Source organism: Ictidomys tridecemlineatus, chromosome 4 (assembly GCF_052094955.1).
Source record: "Ictidomys tridecemlineatus isolate mIctTri1 chromosome 4, mIctTri1.hap1, whole genome shotgun sequence".
Lineage (NCBI taxonomy): Eukaryota > Metazoa > Chordata > Mammalia > Rodentia > Sciuridae > Ictidomys > Ictidomys tridecemlineatus.
The window spans coordinates 39,698,035-39,709,858 of record NC_135480.1 but is presented as its reverse complement, the minus strand read 5'-3'; positions in this window follow the sequence as shown (position 1 = coordinate 39,709,858).

Below are 11,824 nucleotides of genomic sequence, written 5' to 3'. Positions count from 1 at the left end.
TATTTAAAATCAAGGAAGACTTTATTCATGATTCTCCAGTAAGAATATTGCAATCAGGAAGAATATTGTAAATTTGGGTCAATTACCAATACAGCAAAGACAACTGGGGATTTGAGAGATGGAAAATTACTAGGATGCAAGATTAAGGGGAGGGTACTCTTGCTAAACTGACTTTACCAAGTTTCTTGACAAAGGCACTTGTGCATGAAGGACTTATACAAAGGTGGGCAAGGAAGAACTTGCTTGATCAGATGCCATGGTGAACAGATTTAGGGGCATTTCTCCCTAAATTGATTTCCTAGCATTTATTTATTTTGTATGATTGGATTTGGTAAGGACAGACACAAAATTCCAGGAGCGATATCTATTAAGGAAGAAAGCGAAGAAGACTAAAGGTTGATCAAAGAGAGAATTTGAATAGACTCATCTATTCTTATTGTTTATGACAGTGATTTTTTTAGTGATGGGTAAATGAGTTTCTGTCATTTCCCATAGAACAAATTGCAGAATCCATCTGAGTGAATCTCAAAATATTGGGACTAAATTTTGAGGAATCACAATTTAGTAACTTTCATCAGGTATTTAACTTTCTATAGAAATAAAGTCTTTCTGCTACTGAAGCAAATAAAGAGAACAAAAGGATAAAGTCATATCTTCTGATCCTGGTGGAGAGTTATTTGGTAACCTGCATCCAGCTATGATTAAAATTTTTCATGCTTGAAATCCACATATGATCTTTTAAATAATGAATGTCAAGATATTTCCATTTCTTTTTCACACAAGGTGGTTTAACTTGGGTGATTTTTCTGCAGCTGAAGAGTTCCTGCCAAATTAGGGAAGCTGCAACCAGTGTATCAGAGGCAAGAGAATAAATCACTGTTGTTTTTTTTTTTTTAATAATTTAATCAAGCTGGGCTCTATGGTGTACCCCTGTAATCCCAGTGATTTACTAAACTGACTTTACTGGGAGTTTGAGGCAGGAGAACTGAAAGTTCAAGGCCAACCTCTGTGACTTAGTGAGACCCTGCCTCAAAATAAAAAATAAAAAGGAATTCAATTTCCAGGATGATGACATCATCATTATCATCACCATACAAAATCAATTCTGCACTGCCATTTTCATTAGATAAATATTTTTCCATTAAAACTCTATAGCACATAGTACAGTAACTTCCAGATGTTTTATCTATTGGTATTATGTTATGTTTTCCTGCAAAGTATATATCCCTTTTCATGCTCTTACATTATTTTCCTCTAATTTGGGACAGATAGTCACTAGGTCTAATAGATACCTTGCAGTTGCCCTTTATACCAACAATTTTTCATTCTTTCCCACATAGTTCCTCTTATAGTTTTTCACAGAAGTATTTATTGCTCAAAAACAACTGGAAGCAGTCAGGAGACATATTTTTTTTTTTTTTTTTGCTGACAATCCAATTATATTCTATGAATTTAATTGGGATCATTTACAATGACATTGCTTATTTTCAAATGTTCATAAATGTTAGGCTGACTGAATACTTTTGTCAGTTTTTAAAAATGAATAAAATATACTTGTACATGTTTGTGGGGTAAGTGTGATGTTTGAGACATACACACACATACACACACACACACACACACATATATAGTGTAATAATAAAATTAGGATATTTAACACATTTATAACCTCATACATTTTTCATTTTCTGTGTGAGAACATTTAAAATATTCTCTCCTAGCTATTTTAAAATATTCAATACAATATTATTAATCACAGTCACTCTACTGTGCAATAGAACATCAGTACTTATTCCTCCCGTCTAACTTTAATTTTGTACCTCTGTTGTCTAAAATTTCTTATTACCCCCTCTACCTGACCTTTCCAGCCTCTAGTAACACCTATCCTACTCAATATTTCTGTGAAATCAGCTTCTTATATTCTATATATGAGAGAGATCTATAGTACTGTTGTACTTACTTGTCTTTCTATGTCTGGCTTATTGCACTTAGTGTATTCTAGGTTCATCCTTGTTACCAGGAGTGATGGGATTTCATTATTTGCTATGCCTGAATAGTATTGTATTGAATAGTGGTGCAGTAAACACAGGTAGCATATGTCTCCTGGACAGATTCATTTTATTTCCTTGGGGTAGATACTCAGTAGTGGGATTCCTGGATCTCTTGGTAGTTCTATTTTTAACTTTTTGAGAAACTTCCACATTGTTGTCCATGTCTACACTAATTTACTTTCCCAACAACAAAATGCCAGTGTTTTACCCTCTCTGTATTCTCACCAGATTTTGATTTTTTGTGTGTTTTTGTCTTTGTGATAACTTTCATTCCCGTTAGGGTGAAGTGCTACCCAGTTGTAGTTTTGATTTGCATTTCTCATTTTTCACATACTTGTAGGACATTTATATGTCTTCCTTTGAGAAATGTCTGGTGAGGCTTGCTGCCCATTTTTTAATCAGATTTTGTGGAGTTTTGTTGTTGTTTGTTCATTTGTTTTTTGCTATTCTTTTGACTCTTCTTATATATTCGTTTTTTCTTTCTTTCTTTTTTTTTTTTTTTTTGTCAGGGGCAGTACTGAGGATTGAACTCAGGGAAGTGACCACTGAGCCACATCCTCAGCCCTAAGTATTTTTTCTTTTTGACAGAGTTTCACTTAGTTGCTTAGTGTCTTGCTTTTGCTGAGTCTGGCTTTGAATTCATGATCCTCCTGCCTCAGCCTCCCGAGCCACTAGGATCACAGATGTGTACCACTTTCGCTCAGCCTCTATTTATATATTCTTGATATTAATTCCTTTCAGATGTGTACTTTTCAAATATTTTCTCCTTTATGTAGTTTTTTTTAACACTCTGATGATTGTTTCCTTTGCAGTACAGAAGCTTTTTAGTTTGATGTAACTTTGTCTTTACTTTCCCCCTGTGCTTTTGGGGACTTCACCAAAATATCCTTTCCCAGATCAATGTCATTGCACTTCTCCTATGTTTTCTTGTGACACTTTTATCCTTCTGGGTCTTACATTTAAATTTGTAAAATAGTTTGTAAATGGTGAGTAATGTGTCTTGAGTTCCTTCTTCTGCATGTGAATGTTCAATTTGCTTCCCAGCACCGTTTATTGAAAAGACTGCTCTTTACTCCATTGTGTTCCTGACACCTTGAATGCAAACTAGTTGACCATGACTGGGGAAATTTATTTTTGTGATCTCTATCCAGTGATTTGTGCAGAGTCTCAGAGCAAGTGAGTAGTGGAGCCAAGATATCTTTAAGAGTCAACTCATGTGCTGTTTGCTTTGCTGCTTTTTATGTCCCTAAGGGAATCCTTTAGGATCTGAAACTTCTGCTACCCATGCTCCATCAGCATACAGTTTCCATCTCCTCCTACTAGTTCATTCAGATTATGAATCAAAAGGATTAATTTGCTGATAAGATCAAAGCCCTTTGACTCAATCACTTTCCAAAAGCCCTACCTCTGGTTACTGCAGTATTGGGAGCTGAGACTTTTTAATACCTGATCTTTTTGAGAAGACATTTCACTTGCAGACTCCCATTAATGTGGTTATTTTGACCTCCTTTCATAAATCACTAACGTTCTTACTTGCATCTAGTATGGTGAAACCTCTACAGAAAATTTCAATTTTCTTCACCCAGATCTATCAGAGGCAAGCTACGAATGACAGCTGTAGTCATACAAAATATATTTCTTAAATAATAAGAGATGAAATAAAAATTACACTTTGGTTCATGTGCTTCAGAGTAAATGTTGTATGAGCAAGCAAGAAAGCAATATTCATCTCCTCAAACATCTCCATCAGATCTCTTCAGTGAACAGGTGCATTGTCAGGGAGCAATAATATATTGAAAACCTAACCTTTTCTCAGAGTAATAGTTCTCAACAATGGGCATAAAATATTAGTAAACCACTCCGTAAACAGATATGCTGTGATATAGGTTTTGCTATTTCATTTATAGAGCCCAGGCAGAATAGACTTGGTATAATATTAATGTCTTTGTATTTTGAGCATGTAAATGAGCACTGACTTCAACTTAAAATCATCAGCTGCAAATAAATCCTAAGAAAAGTGTCATCCTATTATTTGAAGCTTTGTGACCAGGCTTCTCATCATTGATTATGAAAAGTTTTCTTACATGAAATCTTTTTTGAATATAAATCTATTTTGCCTACATTAAAAATATGTCATATAGTGCAGACATCTTCATGAATTCTTGTAGGTGGATCTTCTGAAGACGTTATGGCAGCTTCTACATCAGCACTTGCTGCTTTCATCTCGCACTTCTAAATTATAGAGGTTGCTATTCTTCTTAAATCTTATGCATCAACTTTTGTTAGCTTCAAACTTCTCTCCTGTGACTTCCTGACCTCTCTCAGCCTTCATAGACTTGAAAAAACTCAGGTTCTTGCTCTGGATTTAGCTTGATCTTCAGGGAACATTGTACCTAGTTTGATTTTTTAAGCAGCCATTAGCATAATTAGTATTCTTTGGTAACCTGTTTCCCCAGCATGCTTGAGTTTTCTCCAAGGTAACAACAGGCCATTTTTACTTCCTTATCTTTCCTGTGTTTGCTCAAGTAGCACTTTTAAATTTCCTTCAAAAATTTGAATTTTTTCCTCCCTACTTGGTTAACACTTAGGTGCAAGAAGTATTAGTTGGATGCATTTTAAAGATCCACGTATGACTTATTAACATAGGTATTCAATGGTTTGTTCACTGGTTTTGGTCTTATCTGTAGTGCTTCTGACAATTTTCCTGTGATTCTTATTTCTGCATATCCATTTATTTTTAGTCACAGCTGCTTCTCTTGCCATTCCTGCTTATCATAAACTATTTTTTGTTATTGTGGAAGTTGTCAAGATTGCTGCTGGTGGTTGGAAGAAGTAAATTAATTTAGTTTCACTCTTGTGTAAGCATCTTTTCCTTTGGGATAGATGTGTCTTTAAGGCATGTCTCTATTCCCTTAATGTTTCTGTGAAGTATGTTTTTAAAAGTGGTTAGATATACAATAAATTGAGCATCCTTTGAGTTTTGAGAATTGTTTGAAATTGCAATATTATGTTTATTGGGCTTGATATTGGTCTCATTTATTTTATTGCAGCAAGGCCTAGGATTTTAGGATTTGATTTTAATAACAAATGAATAAACATTAGTTTAAAAATGCAGACAAGAAGTGTAGAAGTAGTTTGAAAGAATTAATTTGTATTTTAATTTTCAAAATTGAGTTGCATGATGCTAAAGGTGAGTTGTGACTGTGCAGACTGGAGAATAGCATCCTATCTTAGCCATGTTTCTCTGGAGAAACAAAACAAATTGTAAAAATAATTTGAACATATAAATTTATTACATGTGCATGTGTGTGTGTATGTGTGTATGTGTGTGTGTGTGTGTGTAACAGGAGACAGGAGTTGGTTCACACAATTATGGAATTATGGGTTCAGAAATCCCACAAACTGTCCTTTGCAAACTGAAGAATTAGGAAAACTCGTGACGTTATTTCACACTAGACAAAAACTTGAGAAATTGGGGTTGATAATCTAAGACCCCTCCTGAATCACAAGGCCCAAGATCCAGAATGTTCTAATCAGTCTCTCAACAGATTGGGTAATGCTGACCCACATTAATGAAGGTGATTATGTGGTCTGCCAATTCATATATTAATCTCTTCCAGAAACATTCTCACAAACACTCCCAGAAATAATGTTTTATCAATTCTTTGGACTTTCCTTAGCCAGACTTGTTGATACATAACATGAACCTTTCCTTACTTACCTCTTTGGGCAGATGCAATCCCATGCCAGGGTCTGAGATTTGACAAAAATGTGAGCTGAAACTGAGTCCCACTTGTCCATCTTCTGGACACCCCTCTTTTGAGTGCAAATTGCACATTGGTGGTCCTAGCTGATAGATCATTACTTCTGAACATCAAAAAGTTTTAAAGATGAATAAATGTCTTTAAATTTTCTGCAGATAATTTCACTAAAACACTGTACAAGTTACAATACATTTAACATGATTATTTCTCTTTTGAAATCTTCTTTATTTCATGAAAAGATAGGGCCAAGCTTTTATGATATAAAATAATATGAACTTAAAAATTTGCAACTGACTCTTAACTTCCTCTTTTATTTTTAAAATGTTGGAACCTACAATGACTTTTAAATAAAATTAAAATAACCTCATTTGCAGTCTTCATCCAGATAGTAAATTTTTAGCATTTTTCCTCACTTGTGGAAGCATCAATTTTAAATGTGTTCCATTATGATGGTGCCTTAAGTGTGCAGGTCTAGAGAAACTTGCATGAGTCTTATCCACTCTAGAATAGAAGCTGATGACCTATCGACATACAATGAGAGAAGCCTTCAGTGCAAAAGAAAAGTTAACACAATGGTTCAAAGCCTCCAGAATAATGTACCAAAACAAAACAAAAATCCCCAAATTATAGCCCAAACAAAAGAGCTGTGCCAATAAGGAGAAAAGAAAGGATAGAATGGCACCTGATGACTTTGTAGGGACATCTGTGCTAAGTGACATCTGATTCAAGCATCTCTTTCTTCTGCCCATTGCACAGGATGCACAGAATCCCAAGGAAAAAAAATCAAATTTATTTCAGAACGGCAGCAGTATTGAGTGTGATTCTAAGTTGTTCGAGTTCTCATAAAGTTTCATGTGGGGTCATATGCCAATATTGATGGTGTTTGCTGCCACATTAGTGATTACTTGATGACAATGTTAAGAAGTTCATATTATAATTCTCCCAGGATCCATTCAGCATTTCAATATTGCCTGCAAATAGATGAGCATGCTGGGGAAACAGGTTACCAAAGAATACTAATTATGCTAATGTCATTGCCTAATGTTCTCCTGAGCCTGTCATTTAGAAGCATGAAATAAATTATGTCAAAAACTTATGGTATGGTAAACCGTACCATAAACATGCTTTGGCATTTGAAACGAAAGGATGAACTCAAAATTGTATAAGAAAATGTAATAAATGATTTTATAAAAGCAGTGTCCTTCACTTATTCAAATATAAACAGGCAGGCAGGAAGAGAACCTCGCCTGTGCAAAAACTGACAGGAGAGTATAATTAGGCATTGGCCCACAGAAGCTCCAGCTGTTGGAATTTTCATGCAGACTTGCACATTTTGATAATTTCCTTATTGAATGAACATGTGTTCTGGAACTCAATTCGATTTGGTGAGGGTCATTTAGAAAGTCAAAAACTGAGTTAGCAAGCTGCTAGTTTAGACTGGGGAAGTGATTTCTGAAACCAGAATAGAGTTAATAAGATAAAAGTTTTAAAGTTTTCTTCTAAGATTTTCCTTCTGAGAGTAGTGTCACAATGATTTAAAGTAATATTTAAAACAAAAATGAATTTATTTGAAATATAAAATTTCATAGAAATTACTGAGAATACATTTAAATTTCTATAATAATTATTTTTCTGCCCCTGATCCTGTGCATTTTATATTTGTGTTTTTAGCTGAATAGTACAATTTTATGGCTTTTATCAAACTTTGTTCAACTACAGTTTAGAGGTAGTGACTCTAAAATAATCCAATTTAGAAATATTTCTCAATTTCTCAACCATCCCTCTGGTTGCATCCAACAAATTGAAAAAGGTTTTTCACTTAGTTGACTGTTTCAGCCTTACTGAAGATTATTGTGAACAGATTTCTTCTGCCTAATTTAGATAGTTTGTACAAATTCCCTCTTAAAAATTTTGGTGAGCATTTTTTATTTAAACTGAATGCTCTATGTCAGTGTTTCTTAACCTAAAGTTCATAAATAAGAGTCAGAGAGTCTATGGATTCAAATGGCAATTTTTTTTTGCTTTTGTCTAAAATTTAAGATAAATTTAATATTTCCTTATGAATGTATCTGTAATTCACAATGGAATTAGAATTGACAGTTATACCACCAAACAAAATCATAAAAAAAATTATATCACATTTGGTTACTGCAGACATTTAAAAAAATCTTTGGTTTTATCACACTTTAAAAAAGTATAGTAGTTGCAACATATACTATAAAATCTTTTTATTTAACATATTAAAATATACAAATGTTATAGCATCAAAATTTTATTTTAAAAATATTAAGTTAACTTCATAAAATTAGATTTTTCACTTCTTTTGTTAATCCAAAAATATTCTGTGAAGGATCTGTAGGATTCATATTGAAAAGATTTTCCATATCACACAATAAAGATTATGAATCTTGGCCCTAAGTACTTCTCATTCTTTTTAGCTATTCATAAAACATTGTAAATTACCTTGATTCCTGTTTCTCTCAAACAGGACATTCAACATGTTCTCTGTACTTTATTTTCAACATGTATCTCAAATCCAACTACATCTTGAATTACTCTCAATGAAACCACCTATACTACAAAGGCAGCCTAACTGGACCTCTTCTTCTAAGTCTCTCCATGGTCATTCTCTAGCTCATGGTCACAGTTACCCTTTAAATGATATCAGGTTCTACTATTCCTGCATAAAAAAACATATTCCCTTACATTAAATAGAAATTAAAATATTTCTCAAGATTCCCTAAAAGACCTAACTTAACCTGAACTTGTGTAACTCTGTGAGTTCATCTCTGTATCATCTTTCTTCCAACTACTTTGGCCTTCTCTTGAGTCCTAAAATACTCCAAGGTCTTTCCTATCCCACTTAAATGTATCTGTACAGAGATTCAACAATCTAAAATGTTCTTCTAGATATTTGTTTTCAGATTAACTCCATTTTATTTTCAAAAACCACCCACTGTATCTGAAGTAGAAGGCCATTAATCTAGTTTTTAATTGATAACAATGATCCTTATAAAATGGAATTTAAATTCAGAATATATGATCCCTTAATGAGCAAATAGTTAAAATGAATAAATCTGCATGTGAAAATTCCAATAGCTAGAGCCTCTTCAGGTAAATTTTGATTGCATATTTAAAAAAATTTTTTTAATTCAGGTAATCTTCTCTGCTTGTCTACCTGTTATATTTGAGTTGATGACAGATACTGCTTTAAAAACTTGTTTATAGAGTCTTAAATCCCAGCATGCTGTTATATCTTTAACTTAATAACATTTATGTTTGCTTCTATGAACACTGGAAATCTAAGATCACCCTGATTCAGCTTCAGAATTTGAAAACTTCATGTTTATTAAAAGGCCTTGATAAGATTGTTCTTCCCATGGTTTCTACTGGCTACTAGGGTGAAACCATTGGGGGCCTAATGTGAAGAATGTAAGTTTCCCCCATGGTCTTCACTTCTTGATGGATTCCAATTCCAGGTGCTCTTGATTAGGCCTCATGTGGATAACAAAAGCATATTTCAATCTTTTAGCTTTTCTGCAATCTCATCTGTGGTCTAACAATACCAGGAGAAAATTACTTTAGCTGAAAAATTTGGTCTTGATTGAGACAGCGGAAAGCATGGCATGAGGGGAGAAAACCAGATACAAAATTAATACAAATAATATAGGTACTTTCTGACAAAAGCTAAGAGAGAGAACATGGGCCATGACAGTGAAGAATGTACATATTTTAATATAATTTTTTTCAACAATACCCTGTTAATGGATTCCTAGTTGTTATATCTGATGGTCTGGAGCTTAATATGAAAGGATCATTAATAAAGAGAATTTTCCTTTTTTTTTCTTTTACTTTTGGCAGTTAAATATATTTTATGTATTTATATATTATGGATACATGTATACATCTCAACTTAAAAGTGTCATGGAATATTTTAGGTAGATAGTTGTTAAGAAGGAAGAGTGGGTCACAGTTGGTAGTGGGGTGTGTTTGAGATTAGAAAGAGGGGGTTTTCAGGACTTGGGAACAGAACATGTTGGTGAGATCTTGGCACGTAGACAATGTAGTTCAGCAGATCTAGAGATATGATTTCAGAAAGATATTACTAAAGAAGAAAGCAAGGTAACAATGACACTGGGCATTTATTTGAATAACAGTAGCAAACTGAGTTTGATGCATATAAGTACCTAATTGGTGATTTACATATCTCTGCCCTACAGATTTTCAAAATATTTTAGGGATATTATGTTTAAGTGGAAACATATGTGTTTTAATGTGAAAGTTTAGTAGAACATTGAAATTCATAGGTTTATACATTCATTGTCTTAAAACATGAACATGTGAGTTGATTAAGGATTTTTGACAAATTTGCCTTCAAATATCATTCCTGACCATTTACTGTATCCAGTGGGAAAATTATTCAGTTATCCAGAATTTCACTGTACTCACTTGCAACATACAAATCAATGCCAACTACACGAAAAGTTTTTAACAAATTGCAGGTGATATCATACACAAAGGTAAACCAAAAGGGTGCCCAATGATAACAAGGCACTTTTTAGATGTAGTTTTACTACCCCTGCCTCAAAGATTTGTAAGAAAACATACAATAATGTCTTTAAAATTCCATGAGAGAAACAATTTTTTAGATGCAGCCAACTTCAGTTAACGGGTGCCAGGCACTACATCCTAAACACTGGATTTATATCCTCTAGATTTCAGAATATGCAAATGTTTCCTCTTGCAATTCTCCACATGACGTCCAGACTCAGCAATTTATCACCCTAGTTGGCACACATTTTATCATGATTTGTGTCTTTGAAAGTGCAATATTTTAGCTTCTACTTTTCCTACTTTATGCTATGACCTTTTGTAATACCATCTTAAGTACTCTGATCCAAAGAGATTGTGGTTCCTGGGCCCCAATCACCTAACATCACTTAGCACTCCATGACTCCCACTTCACTCCCCAGATAATAATCCAAAATATCCTTTAGGGTTCTAATTTTTAAAGAACTTCGAAACAACAACAACAAAAACTCTATAATATTGATATAACCGTGCCAGTAGTTCAGTAGCTGCACAGATAACTGTTGAGCTGTTTCCCAAGCCCATTTTCTGCTCACTCTAGTGCATGATATAAATTAAATCACACATAATTAAAATGTCCATATGCACAAAATGCCTGTACATATTTGCAAAGACCTGTCTTCATTCTACCCTTGCAGTTAAAGTTTTGTAAAAGTAGTTCTGTAGTCATGATACTCATCAGTAATATGGGCCTTAGAAAGACACTTTCAAGCATTGTTAGTGAGAGTGAGTTCTGACATTATATTAAAAGTTATGTAAATGAAAAAAATGTATAAATGTATGTCATTATGGATTCCATAATTATTCACTTATCATAACAAAATTATTAAAAAATTCAAGTAAAGATTTAGTTAGAAGGCTATTGGACACAGCAATCTTTTAGAAGTAAAACATGGCAAATTGTTTTAAAAAATCAGGCACAAAATAGAATAATAAGGATTCACTGAAACTAAGAGAATGTTGAACATTTTGCCACAAGATTTAGGAAACAATTTGTTTGTCTTCTGGAATGTTATATTGTCTTCGAATTTCTATGGGTGAACTATTTAATTTTAGGTCTACTTCTGTCTTGCATTCAGTTCTTCAATTTATTTTCCTCTCCCTCCCTTCCTCCCTCCCTCCCTCCCTCCCTTCCTCCCTTCCTTCCTTCCTTCCTTCCTTCCTTCTCCCAGCAGGGTTCAATCCTGATACCGAAGAGAGGGCTCAACCGCTGAACCACATCCCCAGCCCTTTTATTTTAATTTTTATTTTGAGGCAGATTATTGCTAAATTGCTCAGAGCTTCAACTAAGTTTTTTAGGCTGGTTTTGAACATGCCATCCTCCTGCCTCAGCATCTCGACCTGCTAGGATTATAGGCGTGTGCCACCACACTCAGCCAGTTCTTCCATTTCATACCCACATTTTCCTTCATACAAACA